Raw genomic sequence first — 6,400 nt, forward strand, 5'->3', positions numbered from 1 at the left:
TTTGGTTAATGATGTAATTAAATTTTAAATGTATGGTTGTGTTTCTTTATACTCTATTGCTATGAGACTCTACCTGCCATACCTCGTGTTTCCGCTTTAGCGGGGTGTGACAGATTTGGTATCAGAGAAATAGGTTATAGAGAACACCGGTTTTCTAAGAAAACCATACACTATAACCCAAAATTTTACGAAATAATCTTCTTAAAAAGTGTCTCAAAAATTCAAAACGGACATACTACTAATATAACTAGAACGAGTGACTTCTTAGCATACTCTAATTAGACAGAGTCTGATCACCTGTGTCTAATTAAGCATGTATAAGGAGAGACGCGGATCGATTATGTTAGGTGTTTGTCTAARAGTTAAGGACTTCTTACTCAATAAGAAAAGCACGGTTCGCATATGTGAGTTTGCATAAATTTTGCATCTTTTTGACATTTATTATGATTCGTTCAATAATTTAAAATTTTATTAAATATCGCAGCACTATGTCATCAGATAATGAGTTTTCAAACTCCGGAGATTACGATCCTTTAGAGCATGGTTAGGATAGTGACAACGATGTTACCGAATCATTGGCGCGATCACCTACTCCAGAGTCGCCTCGCTCTATACCCGCACATTCTATAGCGCCACACGGAGTTAGAGTTCGGGCCACCGCCCGAAAGTGCATTCCTCCGCCTGTGAGGGTGTCTTTCTCCGCCCCTACCGGAGCCGTGAGGGAGTCATCTCAGTCACGCACTTGTAGTATAACACCCCCACCCACCACCAGGACCACGTCGGAGCGCTATCCGGGTAAGACTACCTTGGAGAATTTATGGGTTTTGGGCATCGCTCAAGACCTAGAGATGTGTGATCGCAGGTTGGAGCATTATCGACACTTCGCCGACGAGGTGATTATGGCTCTAGGCATGCAAGACAATATGATGGATCGTTCATTGGAATTGATTTACACTGCTAGGGGAGTGATTAGGAGGTTATATACCTACTTAGCAGTGTTAGCGGGAGTTTTGGTGATAATGATAGGACTACTTGTTTGGAGTCTAATGCGTTAGAAGACTCTATTTTATTAAGCTTTTGATAGATCAAACCTAGAATCTTCTTTTGGGGCATGTAGCCCGTAGTTTGAAACTCTAAGCAACTTGATGTCTTTTTGGAGAAATTATTTTGTTGGATGATGTGTTTATGATACCTCAATTTGTGATGTTATGAATTAGATGTTATCTTATGCACATTTATGGAATTGTTGTACATTACCATATCTATGTGTTTAAATGATTGTGGTAGATTTATATGTCGTATGTCACTTACAACCTAGTAGAATAGAGCTTGTATAATAATAACTCTAGCATGGCCAAATTCCCATTCGAATTAGGCTCTAGAAAATTCCCCCAAGAAGAGAGAACCCGGAAGTCGCATGACTCGTGTGTGAGCAACTCTTAGCAGTACTCCCTAACATAGTAAATCAAGTGGCTGCTGGTCTAAATGCTAACCAACCAAATAATCCAGAGCCGAGGGTGGCTAGGGAATTCACTTATAAATCTTTTAGATCTTGCAACCCGAAAGAATTCTATGGAACCGAATGAGCAGTAGGATTATTATCATGGATCGAGAGCATGGAATCTATTCTTCACATTAGCAAATGTACTGAAGGAAACAAAGTAGAATATGCTGCATGTTTGTTAGAAGGAAGGGCACTTGCCTGGTGGAATACATTGGTACAAACTAGAGGACGAGAGGCAGCTAATCAGCTTACATGGGAAGAATTCAAGAAGCTTCTCAAGGATGAGTATTACCCAAGGAGTGAACTCTAGACGCTGGAATTTGAGCTGTGGAATCACGAAATGAAGGGAGCAGATATAGATGGTTATACTTCTTGATTCCACGAATTAACAAAACTAGTACCACATATAGTAACACCCGAAGAAAATCGAGTCGATAGATACATTTGGTGTTTATCTCAAGAGATTCGCGGAGACATCACATTGGCAAACCCAAAGACTCTCCAAGAAGCAATAAGCATAGCAACCAGGCTGACCAATAATGTTGTTCGGTCTGGAGAGTTCGCAAAAGACAAAACCAAAGGTAAGAGGAATATAGAGGAGAGTAGTAACCAGCAATCTGGAGGAAGATTTGAAAGGAATCGAAGATTAAAGGGAAACTTTGGAGTTCAGACTCAAGTGGTAGGTCAAAGATAATAATCTTAAGCGTGATAAATGTAGATATCCGCACATGGGAAAATGCATTGCCTGTCAAAAGTGTGGAAGGACAGRCCATCTTACAAAAGATTGTCGAAGGAGATCGTGTTTTGAGTGTGGAAGTGTGGATCATATGCGAAATGAATGCCCAAGAAGGAAGCAAAGACCGAATTTTGACCAAGCAAGACCCGCTAATCCAGGGAACCCAGGAGGTCAATTGCAGGGCCAAGCATTCGAAATTGGAGCGAAAGAGGTTAGGCATGATCCCGACGTGGTCACAGGTACGCTTTTCTTGAATAATCATTACGCATCCGTATTATTTGATTCGGGAGCAGATAAAAGTTTTGTATCATTAGATTTTAAGCCAAAAATTAATTTAAGTCACAAAAGTTGAAGGAAGTTTATGCAATTGAGTTTGCCAATGGTYAGGAAGTTAGKGMTAGGGACGTAATTAAGGACTGCACTTTAAGCTTAGCCAAAAAGGATTTTAGTATAGACCTCATCCCAACCAAATTAGGAAGCTTTGACGTAGTTGTAGGTATGGATTGGCCATCCAAATATCGAGTTGAGATAGGTTGTTCGGAAAATATTATCCGAATCCCGCAAGATGGAGTCCATTATTTGGGAGATAAGGTTTGGATACCTAAAGTTGGTAATCTTAGATCAATAATTTTTTATGAAGCCCATAGATCAAGATATTCAATCCACCCGGGAGCAGATAAGATGTATAAGGATCTTAGGGATCACTATTGGTAGCCTGGCATGAAGAGAGATGTTAGGATTGAAAACCAGTATTAATTGTATTCATCTTGAAAGTTAAATATAGTCTATAATTGTAAAAGTCAGCATGTTTGACTTTTCATATAGGAGTTTGACTTTGACTATGTTTAGTAGGTTTGACCATATAAATATGGTTAGTCTTTGTAATTGTAAGAAGAGAGCTCATTTGTATGATTTCATACGTATAATAGAGTTTGACCAGAGTTGACTTTCTCTCTCATTTTCTTCTTATGTTCTTACAAGATTATCAAAATCTGCCATTGAATCATGAAGGTTTATCTTGAAGATTGATCAAAGTGGACTAACAATTGGTATCAGAGCGCGTTTGCAAGAAATCAGAGGAAGAAATCAGAGATAAGTGTTTTTTTTCTGAATTTTTTTTGTTCTTCGTGTTCTTCATTTTGTTTAGATTTTGATCCGAATTTTTTTAAATTCTTGTGTTTTTGTGTTTAAATAATGATCAAAATGCTCGAAATTACATTGTGAATCTTTGTTATTCACAAACTTTTATGATTTGATCTTTTTAAATCAAGATTTAATCGGATTTTGTGTTTTTAAATTTTTTTCGTGTTCTTGAATTTTTTTTAAAACCAGTGTTTTTGATCCATTTTTTTTAAAAGTTGTTTTTTCTGTTTTTGTGTTTTTGATAGTTTTTGATCTGTTTTAATTTTGAGTTTTTCTTATTTTTTTGTTAAACCGTCCAAATCATTGGCCCAGTGGTTAAGGCCCATTTTTTTTATCCGGTTTAGGTGCCCAACAGGTTTATCTTGTTCTTGTTTCTAAATAGAAAGAGACGTACTCAGTTGAGCTGATAAAGAGAAATCTTGTTCATCTTGTTCATCAATCGGATAAGCAACCGGATTCTTAAATCGCTCAAATTTTCAATCTCAGCATCTTTGAGCGGTTTATACATAAACCGAACACCTCTTGTCCGGTGTTCATGTAAACCGATCATCTCTTGATCGGATAAGTGATTGTTTTGGAGCTTTGTTGTTTGAGCAGAGAGTTATCCGCACATACATTGAGCGGATTCAACCGGATTAGTGACCAGATTCGATTAACACTTGAGCAGACTAGTGATCGGATATCTTAATCGCTCAAATCAAAAGGTAAAGTTCTCTGATTTTTTTTAAGTCTTAATCGCTCAACTCGTGACCTGATACTTGAGCGATTTAGGTTTAACCGGATACTTGACCGGACATTTGATCATCTGGTGACCGTATACTTGATCGATTTAAGTACTGTTTCTTGATTCAATTTGATAAATCGCTTAACACATTTTGAGCGGATTATAAACTGGTCAGAAGCTTAAATCGTTCAAGGACTTCACAGTTTGAGCATTAAGATCAATCGGAGTCTTAATCGCTCAGGTAAGTATTTCAAACTCATCAATCGTATTTTGAAGTTCAATCTTGCTGTCTCTCATGTTCGATTTTAGTTGATTTGTACACTGTGTATATCGTTCACTGGTTCTTAAAAGACTCAACTAAACTGTTGACTGGGTTGAGGCTAATCGCACATTTCACTATTTTGATCATACACTATTTTGATCACAATCTGTCAAGTTTCATAAATTGCTCAGTGTTCGATTTACATCAAAACAGGAGCTAAATTGTGACATACAGCAACTGTTTAAAGGTTCTTATTGCTGTTGTGTTTGGAAAAAGACAGGTTCTTTGCAGGTTTGATCATAGATAGTCAATTAGTTCATAGTTTGTTTTGAGTTCAATCTGTTTTGAGCTATTACGATCTGTTTTGAGTTCAATACAGTTGACATCTTGATTGCTGTTGGTGAGGCTGTGGTATTTCAATTACAGAAGCAGATTTGAGTGAACTAGTGAAAGGATAAGGACTTAGAGATTTGAGGAGTTTAAAATCTTTTTTTGAGCAGTTTAGACTGTTTGCTCACTGCTTGTTTCTTGTTTCATACATAACTTAGAAACTTTCTCACTAGTAACTAGAGTTCTCGCAGTGACTGGATCATCAAGCTGCATGATTGACGACTGACAGAATTGACATTTGTTTCAGTTTCTGTATAGAAGGAGATTGTTTTAAGTGGCTGTTTAGAGACTGTTTTAAGAATTTCTGTTTTGTTTCATCATTGACAGCCTCTTTTAGCTACATAGATCTTGCTGATTGATTTGTGGTGTGTTTGTAGTTTTGGAAAAGCAGCTTGGGCAGTGAGGAGACTTAGCAATACACAGCAGGTTAAGGATACTGATTTTGAGYGGACTMGAGTTTACTTYAGATACAGCTTGCTTACTTGATTGGTAAATAGCTTGGTTACTTGATTTAGTGATCTGATTTCACCTAAACTGTTGGTCCTAGATTCCAGTGTTGCTTTGTCCAAATATTTGTGCTTGTGGATTTGAGGTCTGTTATGTACAACAGCTTATGAGTTTGTACAGCAGCAGCTATAGTAGATTCTTCATTGTCTTACAGAATTGCTGTTGTTGATTTAATTGACTGTGTTCTGTGCATTTTATACAAGTAGTTTATACAACAGCAAGTTTCTGTTTTTGAAGTCTGTTTAGAGTCTTTTTAGAAACAGATTTGAAACAATAGCAAACTCATTTAAACAGTCTAAGTGGAACAAAGAAGAAGGTTACTTTAAGTCAGTTTAGAGTGTTGTTGCTTGATATTTGAAGCAGTTGCTGTTTGGTGCAGCAGCAACAACAGAACTGCAAGTACTACAGCAGGTTTAGTAGCAGCATTTCAACGACTCCGAAAGCTATACTTGAAGTTGATTTGAGATTACTGTATAAGGAACTAGTGTTGATCAGAATTGAACACTATTTGTGTTGATTTTAACTGTATTGACTTTGTTTTCTGTGTTAAGAACAGCAGCTTTGAATTAACAGTTTTCTGTATTTGCTTTGCAGTAGTAACAATCCAAGACGCAAATGACATAAATGAGTTTGTATTAACAGTTCTAAGGGATTTATAATTGTTTTGAGATTGTATCAAGTCTTGATAAATTGTTGTTTGGTAATTGCGCAGGTTTAAGCATACAGAGTGAAAAGCAGTTTAGAGGAATTACTGTTTTTGGAAGAGTGAAGCAGATTGAAGAGTTTTACACTACTTGCTGCTGTTTGCTGTTTTTGAACAGTTGTAGAATCATACAGTATCAAGGACATCTCATGCTAGTTTGGACCTGATAATTGTTCACTGTTTAAAGCGTAAATTGTATTGTATTTGGGCTTGAATCTTTTTGTTTTGGACTTGGACATTTATTTCCTGGGCTTATATTTGTTGTGTTTTTGGTTTTGTATTTTGTTTGTGTCTAGATTTTATTTTTGGATCATTGTATATCTGTTTTGTGTGTCTTTTAACTGTTTGAGAATTTTTGAACTGTTCTGCGTCGCGTAAACTGTTTCTTATCAGTTTTAACTGTCTTTGACTGTTTTAACAGTGTTTTAACT

This window comes from Cynara cardunculus (genome assembly GCF_001531365.2).
Source record: "Cynara cardunculus var. scolymus isolate 2C chromosome LG 2, CcrdV1, whole genome shotgun sequence".
In the NCBI taxonomy this organism is placed as follows: domain Eukaryota; kingdom Viridiplantae; phylum Streptophyta; class Magnoliopsida; order Asterales; family Asteraceae; genus Cynara; species Cynara cardunculus.